Raw genomic sequence first — 20,239 nt, 5'->3', positions numbered from 1 at the left:
AAAAGCAATTTATTTGCAGTACAAGTCCTCCGACATGTTTCGGGCACAATCCGCCCGTCCTCAGGGATCAAAGTACATACATTCAGTGACCATTTAAATACATAAAGAAAACCCACCCCCAACAATAATTAGTGAAATATCATACTCACCTGTGTTCACCGGAGTCTGGCTTCCCGCCTGGCCCCACACGCTTCCCAGCGCCGTGGGTGACGCTAGGCTCAGCGCCTCCACACCGTCGGCGCCTTGCCCTGACGTCATCCCGCTTCTCGGCTGTCTGCGTGTCAGATGCCGGCAACCAAGCCTCGCTCTGGTTCCCACAGGTTACTATGGAGAAAAGTAAACATAACACAACTTTATATATAGAGTGCAATGTGCATAAAAAACCGCTGATGCAGTACACAGTACTCATCGGCTCATTAAGACAGTATCAAATTACTGAGTAGTGCAAAACATATGTTACAAAAAACCAAGATAAATAAATAAAGCTGTGCCGTTGTGAAAAAATGAATACATAATATAAACATTAAAAAAATGCATTTAAACCACTTCTTCTAGTGTTAATAAACTAGCAGTTAATATGACAATTGGTTTACAGATTTTAATGCTAGGCTAGTGCTGATTATAAATTATGAATAGGTGTCCATTATATTCTCAGAATGGTTCGCCTACAAAAAATGATGCAATCCCATTTGTTCAATTAAGCCTCTGGGTGAGATGGTGTCAGGCTCAAATACTTGTTTGAGGAAAAGACAGGCCAAATAATATTAAATAACAAGGATGAATGTCCAGATAACAATGATGATGTCACGACCACCATGGCTGCTACCCAGTTCCCCTGTGCTGTGCCTAGCCCTGGGTCCTGCATCAGCATGTCGCCTACCCTGGTGCTCACCTCCGCTCCTGTTCCTTGTACTGGTGGGGTGCATGTTCCCGCACTGTCACCGCGTGGTGACAGTGGTGCTGTGTGCTCCAGTGCCATACAGGGCATAGGTGGCGTGATACATGAGCCGCCATGTGTGTCTGTGCCTGGTTAGGCCTCTGGCTGGAAACACCGGCAACTGTGCAGCTGCGCACACTCACCGCTGGCTGGTTTCTGTCGCCTCCGCGGGCGCCATCTTTTGGGATCCTGAAACCTGTACTGTGCGGCTCCACCTTCTCCTGTCAAACGGCTATCCAATCGCCGCACAGCTCACTCCTTAAGTACTGACTTGCCGGGCAAGACCGGCAGTCAGTACAATGATGTCCATGCCTAAGCATCATTGCTCACTCCTGGCTGTCTGTAGTAGTTACTACAGTTCCTGCGTCTCTGGTGAAATTCTCTTCTATTCCTGCTGATCGTCTCACTGCTACACCTGTGTACCACGGAACCTGCTGCCGCCAATACGGACTGGACAAGGTTAGCCCCCCAAAGGGGTATTATCTTTCTCCTCAATCCTGACAGTTATTCTCCACGGTTACTCCTGGTTCTGCAGCCACGATCCAATTCAGCAAGGACATTCAAACTTCATCATTTAATCTTCATCCAACCATCCCATTATTCTTCCAATCATCCAATTGTTCTTCCAACCATCCAATCTTCATTCAATCCTCCAATTGTTCTTCCAATCATCCAATTGTTCTTCCAACCATCCAATATTCATCCAATCCTCATTCAATCATTCAACTCTTTATTCAATCATCCAATTCTTCATCCAATCATCCAACCCTAAGATCAATCATCCAATTCTTCAATCAATCCTCCAATACTTCTTTCAATTACCAAGCATCTCCATCCTCTTCAATAAAGTATTGTATTATTGACTTTTATCATTCCATAACTTACAGTATATTATTGTGCCAGACACTTTTTAAATAATGGGCTGGGTTATGTGCCTAAAGGTGGTCATACACGTTGCAATAGCAGCGTGCGATGCGGTTTGCGCTCCCGCGGGCATCGCATCTCACAGTACAAAAAGTATGTGCTGCACACACTTTTTGTACTGCTTTCGGATCGCATCGCATCGCACACACATTGCATGCATGCCGTGCGATGTGATCTAGCCCATAATGTATACGATTCTCGCAGCGTGTATGGGCACCATTAGTGCCTGCAACATTTTGCGGACACAGCACTGAGATGGTGTATGCATACATGTACATGCACCCGAGATCCTCCATAGGATCACATGTTGCATACGCTCCCACAATCAGGCTGCAGCTTGTTGCATTAGCAATGTGAAAGGGCGCAAAATTTATGGTTTGCAGGAGGGTGACGGACACCCTAGCACCGGCCCTGGTGCCCGGGAGAACTTACGCAAGTTCTGACTGACTACGCTATTTACATAGCTTAAGCTTATTCAGAAAGCATAGCTATGGTAACTGACAAATCAGTACTCTATCCATAAACTACTGAGATCGCATCGCATGGATTGCATGGCACTTGCATGGCACTAAAATGGGACATGCGATGCGATTTCCTTGCGCAAGCGTATGTATGTTAATTGGGCACCCGGGTACTACATGGTTTCCATGCTCCCCCAGCAGAACTATTGTGAACACAAGGCTGACCTCAGCCTGGCTGACTATTGCAAGCTGACTATTGTTAGTTTGTCCTATTTTAAAGTAACTCATATCATCTGTTACACCAGTATTGAAGTAGCTGCTTGCATACTGCTATATTCTATATTTAGGTAACTCATATCATCTGTTACACCAGTATTTTAAGTAGCTGCTTGCATACTGCTATATTCTATATTTAGGTAACTCATATCATCTGTTACACCAGTATTGAAGTAGCTGCTTGCATACTGCTATATTCTATATTTAGGTAACTCATATCATCTGTTACACCAATATTGAAGTAGCTGCTTGCATACTGCTATATTCTATATTTAGGTAACTCATATCATCTGTTACACCAGTATTGAAGTAGCTGCTTGCATACTGCTATATTCTATATTTAGGTAACTCATATCATCTGTTACACCAGTATTGAAGTAGCTGCTTGCATACTGCTATATTCTATATTTAGGTAACTCATATCATCTGTTACACCAGTATTGAAGTAGCTGCTTGCATACTGCTATATTCTATATTTAGGTAACTCATATCATCTGTTACACCAGTATTGAAGTAGCTGCTTGCATACTGCTATATTCTATATTTAGGTAATTGTGCAAATATTTTTATAAGATTTGAAAGTGAGTTAGAATTTATTAGTGGCTGGGGTGGTATGGAACCTCTTACCATTTGTTATCTTAGTTGTATTGCTAGTGGAAGAGGGGCTCTGGCTGGGTGGGGTCTCAATTAACTTAGAAACAGCTTTTAGTATATTTTTGATTGAAAAGGCAAATCTTTATTGTGCATAAAGAAAGCAAAAAACAGACGGTAACATTTAGACATATCTACTGTGTCGCAGCACAGCCAAAACACAGCACACATGCAAAACTGTATAGTACATTTCATGAAATACAGTATATGAAATCAAATACCATAAGACATGCTATGCACTATGCATTCTAACCTTAAACAATCATTGACTATGGATAAGACTATGGGTGGAGGGAAGGGGGGTGAGGGAGGGGGAGTCACGTTGCCCGAAGCTTTATTGACCAGACAGACACATATAAGGGGAGGGCAATAAATAGACAGGACATCAATAAAACAACAGACATCGTGAAATGGGGGAGTGGGGCCACGTCACAGTTCTTATCACTCAGTTCAATGGGGAAAGGGCCAGAAGAAGGGGGGGTTAATCCTCTTCTTCCTCAGGGCTATCCCGGATGGAGTAGTCTCTGAGCAGGCTGTGGATCAGCCTGCGGCAGTCCTGCACGGACATCCTCTCCCTCCTCAAAATGAGGCGATTCCTGGCAAACCACACAGCGTCCTTAAAACAGTTTATAAGGCGCCAGGCTTCCTGGGTCGCCCCAACAGTGTGTGTGCCGGGGAACAGTCCATAAAGCACCGAATGGTATGATAGGTGGCTCCTGGGCACACAGTCCTTAAACTCAGTCTCTAGGGCATCCAGCAGCAACTGTGCATAGGTGCAGTCCCAGAAGAGGTGCATAGATGTTTCCTCGCAAACGAGGCACCAGGGACAATGTCTGTACCTACACAAGTTTCGGGAGTGCATGAACGACCGGTGAGGCAAACCTCCCTGGATGGCCATCCATGACAAGTCTTTATGTCTATTAGTCAGTCTCTTGGATGCCACGTACTCCCAGACAAACTTAACAGTTGCCGCCGGGGAGCCCTGGGATTGATTCCATAGTGTCTCTGGCTCTGATGAGCTTGTGGACAGTTTTTGGCTTCCACAAGTCGGGTTTCAATCCCTCCAGTTGGTGTTCCCTCACAAACTTGGACACGTCCAGGTAGAACCACGGAGTGGTCCAGTTGTAAGGGATGGAGCTGTCCCATTTGTCCCATTTAAGGGTCCTCCACAATGGTAGGAGGAAGAAGCGGGACATGGAGTTCCCCGCAGAGCCGGCACAATTGTCAATCAAAGTTCTGCGGATGCAAGTACATACAAAGAAGGCTCTCAGCATAGTTGGAATGTCTGGAATGCCTTTGCCACCTTTGAGGGGATCCTTGTACATAATGCTCCGCTTCACTCTGTCCATTTTGGAGCCCCAGATGAAGTGGAAAGTGGCCCGGGTAATGGCCTTGCAGACCGCAGTTGGCGGCGGCCAGGCCTGGGCTGTGTACTGCAGGACGGGAAGAATCTCGTTCTGCAGCACAAGGGCTTTCCCCTCGATGGAAAGGTCTCTGAGGCTCCACAGTCCAATTTTCTGTCTCACTGTCGCAAGTTTCTCATCCCAGCACTTCCGGGCGGCTCCATCATCACCGAACCAGACTCCCAGAATTTTGATGAGGTCCGGTTTGACGGTAAATGGGAAAGGAGCCGAGGACGACAGGTGCCAGTTTCCGAAGAGCATGGCCTCTGACTTCCCGCAGTTGACTTTTGCCCCCGAAGCACGGCCGAAGTCCTCACAGGTCTGGACGAGTGCTGCCACCGAGCGTTGATCCGCGCAGAAGACAGTGACGTCGTCCATGTACAGCGAGCACTTGGCCACTGGGTGGTCTGGACCTGGTGCGGTGATCCCTCTGATCTCTGGATTCTGTCTGATGGATAGGGCCAGGAGCTCTATAACACAAACAAAAAGAAGAGGTGAAAGAGGGCAGCCTTGTCTGACCCCAGAGAGAACCGGAAAGGGGTCAGTCTTCCAGCCGTTCACCAACACCGTGCTGTGGATATCAAGGTACATAAGGTTAACATACGAACAAAACAATTCACCAAGACCAAATTTTCGCAGCACCTTACCCATCAGCTCGTGAGAGACACGGTCAAAGGCCTTTTCCTGATCAAGACTGATCAGGGCCGTGCGCACATTACGATCTTTCACGTAATGGACCGTGTCCCTGAGGAGGGCAAGGCTGTCTGCGATCCTGCGGCCGGGTATACCACAGGTCTGATCCGGATGAACAATCTGTCCGATGACAGCCTTCAGCCTATTGGCCAGTACCTTGGCGAGGATCTTGTAGTCCACGTTCAGAAGAGAGATGGGCCTCCAATTTTTCAGCTCACATCTCTCCCCCTTCCGCTTATACAAGATCGTGATCATCCCTTCCCTCAGCGAAGGAGGCATTTTTCCCTCCACCACCATCTCCTCATACAGCTCGAGCAGGTCCGGGCCGATTAGATCCCACAGCGCTACATAGAGCTCAGCTGGGAGACCATCGTTACCTGGAGTCCTGCCTTGCCTAAAGGATTTGGTGGCAGAGAATACCTCCTCCAGCGTCAGGGGAGCATCCAGCGCCGATCTGCCTGCAGGATCAATAGGGTTAGTGATACCTGACAGGAACTTGTCGGCCATGTCGTTGTCAGTCGTCTTAGGGGAGTAGAGGTCGCTGTAGTAGTCGCGGACGACCTTCATCACGCCCTCCTTCCCCTGTCTGGGAATGCCATTCTCATCTCGCAGCTCGGTCAGGGGCGTGTGGCCAGAGTGGAGTTTCCTGAAAAAGAAAGAAGAGCACTTCTCACCCTTCTCCAGATTCTCCACCTTGGAACGGAAGACGATACGTCTGGACTCCTCCTCAAAGTGCCTTTTCAGGCTCTTTTTGGTCTCATCCAGGTCGTCCTTCACGTCCCAGCCGCACCGCTGGAGGTCCACCAGGGACTGGAGCTCACGCTGCAGATTTCTGAGGTTCCTCTTACGGTCGCATGCCTGGATACGCCCTTTGACCTGAAAGAAACTGCGGATGTTAGATTTGGCATATTCCCACCAGTCAGACATGCAGTCAAAATAACATTTGTCATTTTTCCATGTGATGTAGGCATCCTTAAGTTCAGCCAATACCTCCTCCTTTTCCAGCAGTGCACAGTTCAACTTCCAGGAGCCTGGGCCAGATGGAAAACCATGGCCCAGGATACCCTGGAAGAGAATGGCCCTGTGGTCAGAGAAGAAGCAGGGAACCATAGAATGCCTAACCTGCTGCACTGCCCGGGAGGTGAACACAAAGTCAATGCGGGAACGCACAGAGCCATCGGGGCGGCTCCACGTGAAATTCACGGAGCCGGCCCCCATGGAGCCCACAGCGTCCCGCAGTGACGCTTCGGCCACCATTTCCCGGAGTAGATTGGACGTGATGTCCAGCTTCGCAGAGTTGCAGGTGCTTCGTCCATCCCCTTCGATCGGGCAGTTGAAGTCTCCAGCCATCACTACAGCCCTGGTGGTGGCGAGCTGGGTCCGCAGGGTCTGGAATAGTTCCAAACGCTAATTTTTGATAGGTGAAGCGTACACGCAGATAAGCCTGATAGGCTCACCTGCCCAGGAGCCGTCTACTACAAGTAACCTGCCGCAGACAAGCTCCTGAACAGAATCCAGCGTGAAGAGGCTCCCCCTGATCAGAATGGCTATCCCTGCAGACTTACACTCACCTCCACCGGACCAGTAGGACGGGCCATGGGACCACTGCCGGGCCAGGTGCTTGTAGGACCTGGAGAAAGGGAGAGAGCATTCCTGCAACATGTATACATCACATTTCTGAATGTCGAGGAAAGTAAAAACAGACTGTCTCCTAGCCTTATCCTTAATGCTCCTCACATTAATGGTAAGAATATTAAAAGCTACCATCTGTTAAGAGAAAGGGCAGGTTAGGTTACGATACGTTTACGTTACCACTCCCATCGGGGGGCGCAGCGTCCGGCTCTGCAGCTGGATCTCCTTCATGGGTTGGTTCCGTAATGCCAAGCAGCTGGTCGATGTCGCTGTCGCAGACGAGTTCAGTTGCCCCCAACTCGTCGTAACATTCCACCAAGGCTGCCATCTCCTCCTCGAGGGTGGGGGCGGGCTGGGGTGGTTCCACCAACTCAACTGCTGCCTTTTTGGAAGATTCCGGGTCGGCAGCGGGGCTCTCCAACACCTTCCTCTTCCGTCTCAGCGTGGTCGGACCTGCAGAGGCAAGGGGTGGAAACTCCTCCTCGGAGAGGAGAGGGGCGGAGGGGGTGGAGGGAAGAGGGGTGGGTTGGGCAAGAGGTCGGGAGGGTGAGGGAGGGGGGTGAGCAGCAGTGGAGGGGGGTGCTGTCACAGAGGGAGGTAGGGGAGGAGGGGTGGGGATGAGAGGGGCAGAGGGGGGTTTCTTACCACCTTGTTTCTGCGGCTTCGGCTTTGGCTGCTTCTGTACCGGCTGGGGAGGCACCATGGGGGTAACTCCCTTCACTGCTGCGGCGTAGGACCTCGCTCTGTCAGGGCATGCCTTGTAGAGGTGGTCTCCTTTGCCGCACAGGTTGCAGACGAGCTTCGTGGGGCAGTCCTTTGTCTCGTGGCCGGCCACGTGACAGAACTTGCATGCCGAGACCTTGCACTCTCTTCCCACGTGGTCTTTCCCACAGCACTTTCGACAGGTGCGTGGTTGATCCGCGTAGTAGATGAGTCCAGCGGTTCCCCCCAGGGAGAAGCACTGTTTGAGGTGCTTGACTCCGTCTGGGCACGAAGTGTCCTTGTGGAGCCTGACCACCACCGACCACTTTCCGTCCCAGAGCCCGTTGCTCAGCAGGACCCTTGTGGGGTCCCTGATGACCGTGCAGAATCTGCTCAGGAACGTGACGATGTCTTTGGCAGGCACATGTGGACTTCGCATTGAAACCATCAACCGCCTCTCCTCCCTTTGAATAGGGCAGTTGCCCACAAAGCGAGAGAGAGGGGAATCAGGCTTCGCCACTTTCACCGCCTCCCAATACCTCTTGCAGATGGCAATGGTGGCGAAGGTGACATAAAAGATCCCCTTGATGAAGGTCTGGGTGCTGAGGACTTCGGGGGCCGAGAATCCTTGGTCCAGGACCATCATCTTGCCGAATTGCACCAGCGAAAGGTCCGGCACCCGTCCGTCCACCTCCTTCAGCTTCATCACCACGGTTTGCCTCATCCAGGGTTCCAGGGCTGGGGTAGCCTTGGAGCCATCCCTGGCGGGCACCGCTGGTGGTGTCCCTGAAGGGGGGCAGGAGCTGGGGCCGGCCACATTTGCTGGGGTTTCGGCCGGGGACTTGCCCTTCTTCCCGGCGAGGGGGGCTGGAGCGGAGGCTGTGGCCATCCTTCCGGCTTCTCGGGGCAAAAGGGTCTTTTCCGGGACCCCGGCAGGAGGGGGAAGGAGGAGATCTCTTCAGAGGGCAGAGCAACACAAGTCTAACCCTCCAAGGAGGCTAGAGAGCGATGCACGGCTTCAGAGGGCAGAGCAAAGCAGGTCTAACCCTCCACGGAGGCTGGGGAGCGTTGCAGAGCTTCGGAGGGCAGAACAGAAAGTCTGACCCTCGGCGGCGGCTCCGGAGCGGTGGAGGCTTCAGAGGGCAGAGCAGAAAAGTCTGACCCTCCTAGGCAGCTCGGGAGTACTGCAAGGCTTCGAGAGGGCAGAGCAAACAAGTCTGCCTCTCCCAGGTGGCTAGGGTGGCTCCCTCCTCAGGCGAAATCCTCTTCTCCTCGCAGTCGGGGGCGGGGCTTCTTCCTCGGCGTCGAGAGGCGGAGGGGTCGGCAGTCGCTTCGGAGGGCAGAGCAGAGCAAGTCTGACCCTCAGTCTTCTCCGGCTTCTCCCTCTTCAGCGATGTCTTCTCCTCCTCGCAGTCTCGACGTCTTCGCTCAATTCGCTCTTCTCGGCCTGGCAGCGGTAGCCCTGAGAAGGACCGTTGTCGGTCCAAGAAACAAGGAGCAGAGCTGCCTCTCAGAATTAACTGATAAGAACAGATACTACACTTAAACTTAGCCAAAAGGCAGAGAAGCGAAGGATATCAATATGCCTATCCCAAGCATGTTTAAATTGTACTACTGTATTTGCCTCTACCACCTCTGATGGGAGGCTATTCCACTTATCTACTACTCTTTCTGTGAAGTAATTCTTCCTCAAATTTCCCCTGAATCTTCCTCCCTCTAGTTTCAGTGCATGTCCTCGTGTTCTGTTGCTCCTCTTCCTGTGAAGAATGTCTCCCACCTGTACCTTGTTAAAACCCTTGATATATTTGAAAGTTTCTATCATGTCCCCCCTTTCCCTTCTCTGCTCTAAAGTATACATATTAAGATCTTTTAGTCTTTCCTGGTACGTTTTGTGATGTAGGCCATGCACCATTTTAGTTGCCCTTCTTTGTACAGTCTCTAATGTATTTATATCCTTCTGGAGATATGGCCTCCAGAACTGAACACAATACTCTAGGTGAGGTCGTACCAATGACCTATACAGTGGCATTATTACTTCTTTCTTTCTACTGCTGATACCTCTCCCTATGCAACCAAGCATCTGACTTGCCTTCTTCATTGCTTTGTTACATTGCCTACCTGCTTTTAAGTCCCCTGAAATAGTGACACCTAGATCCCTCTCCCTCAGTAGTTTCCATTATAGTGCCATTTATACTATATTGAGTCTTTGGATTTCTGAGACCCAAGTGCATGATTTTGCATTTTTTGGCAATAAACTGTAGTTGCCATTCTCTTGACCATTTCTCTAATCTGCCTAGATCCTCAATCATTTGTTTTACCCCTCCTGGTGTGTCTACCCTGTTGCATACCTTTGTGTCATCTGCAAAAAGGCGCATTTTACCCTCAATTCCATTTGCAATATCACCAATAAAGATATTAAAAAGCACCGGTCCAAGTACAGATCCCTGGGGTACTCCACTTGTAACCTTTCCCTACTTTGACTGTACTCCGTTTACTACAACTCTCTGTTTTCTGTCCTGCAACCACGCTCTTATCCATTCAACTATCTTAGAATCCAATCCCAAGCTTTCAAGTTTATTTAACAGTCTGCGATGTGGGACAGTGTCAAAAGCTTTACTAAAGTCTAGATAAGCTACATCTACAGCCCCACCTTGATCTATTACTTTAGTCACCCAGTCAAAAAAGTCAATAAGATTTGTTTGACATGATCTTCCCCCAGTAAACCCATGCTGGTTTGGATCCTGTAAATTGCTGGTTTTGAGATATTCTACAACTCTTTGTTTTAAGAGTGTTTCCATCAATTTCCCTACTACTGATGTAAGGCTCACTGGTCGATAGTTGCTTTCCTCTTCCTTGCTTCCACTTTTGTGCAGTGGGACTACATTCGCTGTTTTCCAGTCCTCTGGGATTACTCCAGTAGCTAGTGACTGGTTGAATAATTCTGTTATTGGTTTTACCAGCTCCCATTTAAACTCTTTTAGTATCCCATCTGGCCCCATTGATTTATCCACTTTCAGTTTTGAGAGTTCTGTGAGGACTTTCTCCTCTGTAAATGTACTTGTCTCTCCCTCAGTTTTCTGACTATACTTGCAACTTAACTGTGGCACCTTCCCCTCTCTTTCAGCAGTGAATACTGAGCAGAAATATTTATTAATATTATCTGATATTACATTGTCCCCCTCAAGAAAACTTCCACTCTCTGTCTTCAGTCTAATTATTCCACTTTTTGTTTTTCTCCTTTCACTTATATACCTAAAAAAAGTTTTCCCCCCTTTACCTACTGACTGGGCCATTTTCTCTTCAGCCTGTGCTTTTGCACATCTGATTACCTTCTTAGCCTCCTTCTGTCTAACAAGATACACCTCTTTGTCCTCATTCTTCTGCGTCTGCTTAAATTTCTTAAAGGCCAACTTTTTTGCTTTCACAATACTTGCTACTTCTTTTGCAAACCACAATGGCTTTCTTGTTCTTGTGTTTTTCCTAACTCTTTTGACACAAAGTTCTGTTGCTTTTAGAATTGCACTTTTTAATTTTTCCCACTTATCCTGCACTCCTTCCAAGTTCTTCCACTCTGCCAAAGAATCCCTTACAGAGTTTCCCATCTCAACAAAATCAGCCTTCCTAAAACCTTTGTTTTTGTGTGCGATGAGTCAGTCTCTGTCTTTATTTTGAACTATACTGCTTGATGGTCACTGGATCCCAGATTTTCACCCACATTTATGTCAGATATTCTGTCACCATTTGTAAGTATTAAGTCTAATATTGAGTCCTTACAAGTGGACTCCCTCACCAATTGCTGGAGGGATGCTCCTTGCAAGGAATTCAGCATGTCCCTACTTCTGGTGGAACTTGCAACAGGCAGCTCCCAGTTTACATCAGGTAGATTAAAGTCTCCCATGATTATCACCTCTCCTTTTAATGCCATTTTATTGATGTCCTGCAATAGGCTCTTGTCTAGTTCCTCTTCCTGACCTGGTGGTCTGTAGATCACCCCTATACGAAGAATCGCCTTCTCCCCTGTTTCTATGGTCACCCAAAGGGCCTCCGTTTTTTCTTCAATACTTTGAATTAAGGTAGTCTTTATATATTTTTTCACATATATTGCAACCCCTCCTCCAATTTTTCCCATTCTGTCCTTCCTAAATAAAGTATATCCTGGTATAGCTATGTCCCAGTCATGATTTTCATTGTCAACGTTGTCAACGTAGCGTAGCCGGGCGCCCTGCTAAGACACAAGTACCCAATCCTGGATAAAGTACACAATGTAGGGATAAACACCCAATAGGGAACATCATTTCACAGCATTTAAAGTAGTTCTTCACTCACTAATGTGACCATGCACGGAGTGGCTGGGGGAGGTGTTTTGCTACAGACATACTGTATACAGTAAACAGTGGGCTCAATAGGAATTAATGCTAATATGTGACCATGGGGGAAGGTGCAGAAGCATGCATTGACTTTCAAACTCAATCTGTACCAATGACATGCATAACCGAACAGATCTGCTTGTGTGGAATTTAATCCAAGTACTCTTTAGATAAAGTACGTAATCTTTCCCTAAAGTACGTACACTTTCCCTAAAGTTAGGACTCTTTCCCTAAAGTTAGGACTTTTGCCTGAAGTGGGAAATTTACTTGTGCGAAAAAAAAAACATTCTTTGCAACACAGTATGAAACGACAATAACTGTATCATGTACATGGCCACCTGCCATTGTTATTTTTTTTTGTGCAAAAGGCAAAAGGAATTTGCAAAGCACCAAATAACTTTATTGATTAAAAAATGAAAAAAAAGTAGTACAGTAAAAAAAAAAAAATTGTACCCCACTGTGGATTGAACCAGTATTGCTGCTAACAGTATACAGTAACTGTGTCTTTAACCGCTAGGCCACAGAAACCTGTGATTTCAGTTGCTGCATTGGTGTACAATATACTGTACGGTCAAGTATGAGACATGCCCAGTAGATTGCGCTGTTTTCATGGCGCAGTACAGCATAATAATAGACACCTCCATAAATAATATACTGTACCATGTGAAAGTTTCCAGCATTAGTAAAGGTTAGCATGGATTCAATATTTATACAGTAGCAATCTGTACCAATGACATGTATAACTGATCATATCTCCTCCTGCGAATTTAATCCATGAACTCTTTCTGTAAAATAAGTACTCTTTCCCTAAATTAAGGATTTTTACCTGAAGTGGAAAATTTACTCTTGCGAAAATAAAAACGTTCTTTGTAACTTACAGTATGTAACGACAATAACTGTATCATGTACATTGCAGCCTGCCATTGTTAATTTTTTTGTGCAAAAGGAATTTGCAAAGCACAAAATTACTTTATTGATTAAAAAATGAAAAAAAAAAATAGTACATTAAAAAAAATAATAATAATTGTACCCCACTGTGGATCGAACCAGTATTGCTGCTAACAGTATACAGTAACTGTGTCTTTAACCACTAGGCCACAGAAACCTGTGATTGCAATTGCTCCATTGGTGTACAATATACTGTACGGTCAAGTATGAGACATGCCCAGTAGATTGCGCTGTTTTCATGGCGCAGTACAGCATAATAGACACCTCCGTAAATAATATACCATGTGAAAGTTTCCAGCATTAGTAAAGGTTAGCATGTATTCCATATAGCAATCTGTACCAACAAAATGTATAACCAAACAGATCTGCTATAATTTAATCCAAGTACTCTTTCTCTAAAGTACTGTAAGTACTTTTTTTCCTAAAGTAAGGACAAAATCTGAAGTGGGAAGTTGCGTGGCAGCCTGACATTTTAGTTTTGTAGAAGACAGATTTTTTTTTTTCTTTTATAAAGTGAAGAATGTTGATTGGCCAGCTTCTCATAGATCAATGTCAACTCCAACATCATTGTATTCAGCACCGTAGTCTTAACGTGGAACATTTGTCACCCAGTGGTTAAACTATGTATTACATGGTGTGGGACATAACGCAAGACATAACGCAATCTTCAACTCGCGACTCAGAGCCCTCAAAAGCGCGTTGTAAACCATGATGTACCTGGCCACATCTGTATCACATTAATGTTTGATTCCAGGCATGCTATCTGGCCTAAAGCTCACAGCAGACTATGCTTTTAAAGGTGAGCAGTTACCAACACAACTGTCACTAATCATCTAGGGAAGTGTTTAACATAAGCTATGAAATAGTGCATGAGAGAATGTGACCACAATAAGACTAATAAAAAAAAAATCTTTTGGGGTGCCCTATGGCTTGTGACCACATTCTTTAAACAGACATTGTAGGGGGCTCTGCACTCACTAAATTAACTGATATTAATAAATAGTAGAGATTTAGTTCATGAATTGATCAATGCATTTAAGCCTGCAGCTCCCTTCACGGGATCCCTCATAAGGAGGCACTGGAGCAATTATCTGCATTTCCCCCAAGCCCTGAGTGACAGGTCCTCCCTGCATCATATATATATGTGTGTGTGTATATGTGTATATATATATATGTATATATATATACTCAAGTATAAATCGACCTAAATATAAGCCGAGGCACCTAATTTTACAACAAAAAAACTGGGAAAACGTATTGACGCTAGTAGAAAGAATTTCTTTATGGTCAGAACAGTCAAACTCTGGAACTCTCTTCCCAGAGAGGTGGTAACGGCTGGCTCATTAAATACGTTCAAGGCAAAGTTGGACAAACATTTACTGGAGAAAAACATCCATGGGTACAAATAAGAAATATAATCTGTCTGAATATGCGGCCAGGACCGTGCGTCCTAAACCCCGCCTTTCGTACGGATCGCTCACTCCGTCCGAATGCGGTAATCCGCCGACCGCACGGAGCACGAGTGAATATCTTACAGATACACCTCCTCCATCTCTTGGAACCTCCCCCATCATTCGATGGTCGCAGAACATCGAATGCAGGACGAGTGGTCTGCCAGCTCCCGCAACCTCAGACCACACGGGTATTTCTCCGTGCAAATGCAGGGATCTGGGCGGGCAGCTGACATCCGGCAATGTCATATGTCCGCCCCCTACACGTGCGTCACGGCCGCATTACCATACGTACGCCCAGCGTTTTCATGGGAACGCCCATGAAACGCGGGGCGTATGCATATGGTAATGAGCCCTAACAGCCCTTCACTCCCCTCTCCACCCCCTGTTCGTTGTGTACACATTTCATGCGAAATTTGGCCGTGCATTCCGCTCGCACATGCGCAGAGATGCCTCTGCACATGCGCAGACACAAAACATCGGCGGCACGAACGCACGCGGATATTACCGCACCAACCAGAATAAGGGCCTATGTAACTATGTAAGTGGGACCCTCACTCGAGTATAAGCCGAGGGGGGACTTTTTCAGCATAAAAAGTTTTCTGAAAAAGTAGGCTTATACTCGAGTATATATGGTATGTATATGTGTATATGTATATATATATAGATGCAGAAAAGATTCGGCACTCCTTGTAAATATAATGTTGATGCCCCGGGTGCCTCCAGTGGTGTGAAACAACGGAAGAACAAAGCAGTGTCACTCCAGGGGTCTTTTTCAATAAGGTTTTTAGTAAAGCATTAAGAGCATATCAAAACGATGTAACAGGGTACACGGTATATGACAACGTTTCGATGCCCGCAGCATCGTTGTCAAGACGACATGCAGCCTGTAAATATACATACAGTGCTCTGCTGAGCATAAATCATTTAAATAGCCACTTACCCCGCCATGCGAGACATCCCAGCAGCCGGGTGCCGTACGCTTCCCAGCGTCGGAGACGGGACAGGGCGCATGCTGCTGACGTCAGACCACTACCGCTGCTAGGCAACGCAGCTGTGTTGAATGCCGTCCCCGGCCGCTGTGATGTCGAGCCTGCAACAGGGGGACAAGAACACGCTTCATATTACTGTACTTCAATACCTGTAACCAAAAAGTGTTACACATTATTATTAATAATAAAGCTGAAGCTTATATCTACATGGATTAAGCACCATGTTACACCAAGGGTTGTCGCATGTTGATGCATCCTAAATGTATACATGCAATATTCTATACATGCAATAATCGAGAAATAATGGGAGACCATCATGCTGAGAATGAAACAAATGGGTAAATATAAGGGAAAAAATGAAAGAAGTTACAGGATAAGTCCAGACCGATGATATATCTAGAAGAACACATTCCAGCTGAATCTTTCATTTAATCCATTTGGTTTGGTTGTTTGTAATTTATAGATCCATTTCGATTCTAATTTCAGAAGTACTCCATCTCTATCTCCGCCACGTTTCATCACCGGTACATGATCGATTAGTATGAATTTTAGATCTGTGATCTGATGGTTTGCTTCCAGAAAATGCCGGGCTACTGGTTGGTCCGCTTTTTTCGTTCTTAAGGCAATATTTATTGCTGATCTATGTAACGCCATTCTGTCTCTGATGGTGCGTACTGTTTTGCCGACATAATGAAGTCGACATGGGCAGAATAGCAAATAAATGACATGTGTCATAAGGCATGTTAACACATGTTTAATGGGTATGTCCACATTGTTAATAGGGTGTTTAAAGGATCTGCATACTACCAGGCTCTGTTTCAACGAGTTGGGGTGGATCGTCACAAGCAAAGGGATGATAATAAAGTAACAATTAGAGGGATTATGGTAGTCAATGATGATACCAACATACAACCAGTGTGACTTTTATTGTCAGTGGTACTAGGTTCAACAGTGTAATATCCTCATTTATTTGGAACGGTGCCCGCCCGAAGATCCAGCTAAACAACTTAATGAGGGACAGGGCCGATGGCGGTCTGGGACTTCCAGACCTCAGAAGGTATTACATAGCTTCTCAACTCATGCAACTACGCACTTGGCTAAGTGGGGAGGAGGTCGACAGTATTATGGCATGTGCAGTAGTTGCAGCATCAACGCCACGTATTAGCCCCCTGCATAGAATCCTACAAGGTTATAACCACCCGGCGGATCTCCCTTTAGTCTCCCAGGCCCTGAAAATCTGGCGCGAAGCTAATCAAATTATGGATATAAATTATTTGGATAAAGAATATCTAATAGAAGACGTGCTCGCTCCTCTGGAATTTAAAGCTTTAGAGATTAGAGAGGCCTGGCACCCCTTTTCAGTGACTACCCTTTCTCAGGTGTATGATCCGGACGGGTTGAAATCATTTGCACAGTTAAAGGAGGACTTTAATTTGCCTAGGTCTTTCTTCTTTCGCTATCTACAGCTAAGGAGTGCCTTAGCTGCATACTTTCCCAACTCCCCCCCTGTATTTGGGGAATCCCCGTTTAAAATAATTATAAAATCAACTCAAACGAAAAAAGTCGTCTCAAAGATATATAAAGCTTTGGGAAAAACAAAATGCAACGATGGATTATTAAAGGTACGGGGGAAATGGGAGGAGGACGTGGGGGCACTAAGTGATGAAGAATGGTCAGTTGCAAAGTCCTCAATAATCACCGATACAAACTCTCTTCGTATACAACAGACCCAACTGTTCATTCTTCATAGATCTTACATGTCTGCTACAAAACTGGCGAAGTTCGCAGCGAGGGCATCATCAAACTGCCCCAAGTGCAACCTCCACCCTGGCACTTTTATTCATCTAATATGGGAGTGTAGGCTGGTTGCAGATTTTTGGGATAAGGTTATACAAACCATTGTGGCAACAGGGATACCCAGGGAGACTTTTTCTTTGAAGTGCTGCATCTTGGGTATAGTGGGCGGCAGGAGCCCTGTTAATGAAAGAATTTATATAAACAGCTTATGCGCCATTGCTAAAGTAATAGTGGGCAGGGCATGGATGTCCAATAAAGCCCCGGACTTTAATAGTTGGAAGATACTAGTAAATTATATTATTAAACATGAAAAACACCTATACACCTCACGTAATACCTTAAGTAAATTTCACCAAATTGGCAACACTGGTTGGCATCAGTCTATCACCAAGATAATAATTCTCACTAATTCTATATTAACCCAGTACTGTAGTAGATATAACCACATTAATGACTAGTTAATTAGTACACAGGGGGTAAATACCCGCCATATTTCTAGGCACGAAATAGCACTGTATTTGATGTCTTTAAATCCAACACAGAGTCTGAGATTAAGTATAAAATCAAATGAAAATAGCAATGGAGAAGCATTATGGGTGCACTGTAACTACATATTAGTGCGCCCCGCCCACCTCAATCCATACGACCACTAAGGGTTATAGATAAATCCGCGACACTTGAACCACGACTCCCGTCATGCATTATAGAGAGGATAATTAGAGGGCCAAATAGAGGCCTGCTAGGCAGTCAAAATGACTAGGCTCCCCAGCCAGCAAAAATCTATCTGAAATGATATGTATAAATAAATTTCAATGTTTGTAAAAACGAACTGTAAACAATTCAATGTGGATCGAAATGAGCCAATTGTCGTACTACCTACATTTGATGTCGTCTTAAATGTTTGTATTGTTTTTGTCTTTTTGTAAAAAGTAAATAAAGATATAGGGGGAAATTTACTAAAGGAAATTTGTAAAAAATAGGTGTATTTGTATCCAGAAATACACTTATTTTTACATTTACTATCCCGAAAATACGGCAATTTGTATTCGTATTGATAGCACATCAATACGAATACGAATTGCCGTATTTTTGGGATAGTAAATGTCAAAAATAAGTGTATTTCTGGATACAAATACACCTATTTTTTACAAATTTCTTTTAGTAAATTTCCCCCTTAAAGTAAAAAAAAAAAAAAACTCATCTGCACATTTGTGAGTGGTTAGCCGCTACCAAGACAGAGTGAAAACCCACCCTATGTAAATCTGCAAGTTAATTGCAAAGTTTTACATTCTAATATCCTGTTGCACATCCATATGCAATTCATTCACCAATTTCCCAGGCTGCGCGAATGTAAGTCTGACACTTCCACAACTCTGCAACAGATACAGGCTGACTCAGGGGCGAATTTAGGGGTCAGGCCGCCCCTAGGCACAACATTTTTGGCCGCCCCCCCCCCCCTCCATATACATATATATATATATATATATATATATACACACATACATATACATATATATATATATATATGCATAATTAAAAAAAACACCAGTACTCACTAACAACATATGTAGCACCAGTGTACACACTTGAAGGTACACACTTTTATCATGACACTTTATTAGCACTTACTGTTATAGCCAGGATGCAAACAGTTAAAAGTGCTCCAGAAACATTCTGCTCGTATCGTACAGCATGAAGAGAGGAGAGGAGGGAGGGCTCGTAACCTGTGTCCTGAGTGCAGGGAGACGGACTCCGGAGTTTCAGGTTGTCAGCGTGTGAGCAGGGCAGAGGGCAGGCATACTGCCTGCCTGTATGCACTGCTCGGAAGGAGGGAGGGATGAGTCTCTAGCTTCAGGCTGCAGTGCCGGCGCTGCTACACAGAGTCTGACAGGTTGGTACAGCGGCAGCCAAAGGACAGCAGCAGCGCTGCTGAGCTGAACACACTGGCACAGCTGTGGGGATGCAGGGAGGCTAGAGAGCTCCTCCCTGCACTGAGGAGCGGCGGCAAGCTGCCGCTCTGTAAAAGAGTAAGAGTGTCATACTGACAGAGTGACAGCAGATGCCTGCCAGCTGCCGCCCATACTAGGTGCCGCCCCTAGGCCCGTGCCTCACGGGCCTAGTGACAAATCCGGCCCTGGGCTGACTCACATAAATTCAAGCACTGCTACCCACTTGTTTAGTTACTGGTGCTACTAAAAATTCCGTATAAGTAACTGTAAGGATATGTTTGCAAAGAAGCAAAACCAGGTCTCCTCAGCCTCATACCTACACTGTCTTTGGGACTGTGGTTTTATTAAACGATTCTGGCACAAACTGTTTTCCTATATCAATCGCACATTTCGACTACATGTATCTTTGAACCCAGTTGCATGCCTCTTTGCCAACTTTTCTGAATGGAACTTGGGACCTAAAAACCCTCATTGCTTATACCAGTGCTGATGGTGATAGTGACAGTTGCAAAAAATAATATTCTTACACACTGGATATCCAAAACATTTCCCACGGTTACCGAGATCCAGAGTAGACTATTGCAACTATTATACTTTGACAGAAAAACAGCAACTAACCGAATTGAAGAAGGGGTTATCCCTTTCCATAGAAAATGGGGACTTTTTATAGACCATACTAAATGGAATCTTATGAAACAATTATATGTATAATGGTTATGTGCATTGTATATTAAGGATGTAATTGCATAATGTTTTACCTTTATGATTATATGTGATGCTAGTATGGACTTTTCTGGCCATATGCCCCCTCCTCTTCCTCCCCCTGCATTTCCCAGTTTTTTTCTTTCCCTGATATGTTTATATGTGTGTGTGTGTGTGTATGTCTGTCCGTTTATTTGAGCTATTGGTATCTCATTTATATTACGTAGCTCAGTTGAGTTGAGTATAAAAATGAATGTGAACCATTTCCTAGCAACCAAAGGTAGCTGAATATCTACTTTATACCTCAGCACTTAGACAGCCGAGGGAACTCAGATTTACCCCTCATGATAGCGC

The 20,239-nt window shown here is 45.6% G+C and overlaps 1 long non-coding RNA gene and 1 pseudogene across 1 annotated transcript in view; both read right to left on the bottom strand.

Annotated features, from left to right (window-relative positions):
• The window catches only part of LOC146027024 (uncharacterized), a 43,757-nt gene extending 24,514 nt beyond the window's left edge, over positions 1-19,243 (bottom strand). Inside the window, exons 1-2 of the long non-coding RNA XR_014454632.1 lie at positions 18,864-19,243; positions 15,389-15,538 (exon numbers count right to left, since the gene is read on the bottom strand). This is a non-coding gene — a long non-coding RNA (uncharacterized LOC146027024). The remainder of the gene's footprint in view (positions 1-15,388; positions 15,539-18,863) is intronic.
• Positions 9,145-9,251, bottom strand: LOC146029967 (U2 spliceosomal RNA; annotated as a pseudogene).
• Positions 19,244-20,239: the final 996 nt, after the last annotated feature.

Source organism: Crinia signifera, chromosome 8 (genome assembly GCF_055691185.1).
Source record: "Crinia signifera chromosome 8, ASM5569118v1, whole genome shotgun sequence".
NCBI lineage: Eukaryota > Metazoa > Chordata > Amphibia > Anura > Myobatrachidae > Crinia > Crinia signifera.
Note: the sequence above shows the minus strand (reverse complement) of the source record. Positions and strands in the feature narration are given on the sequence as shown.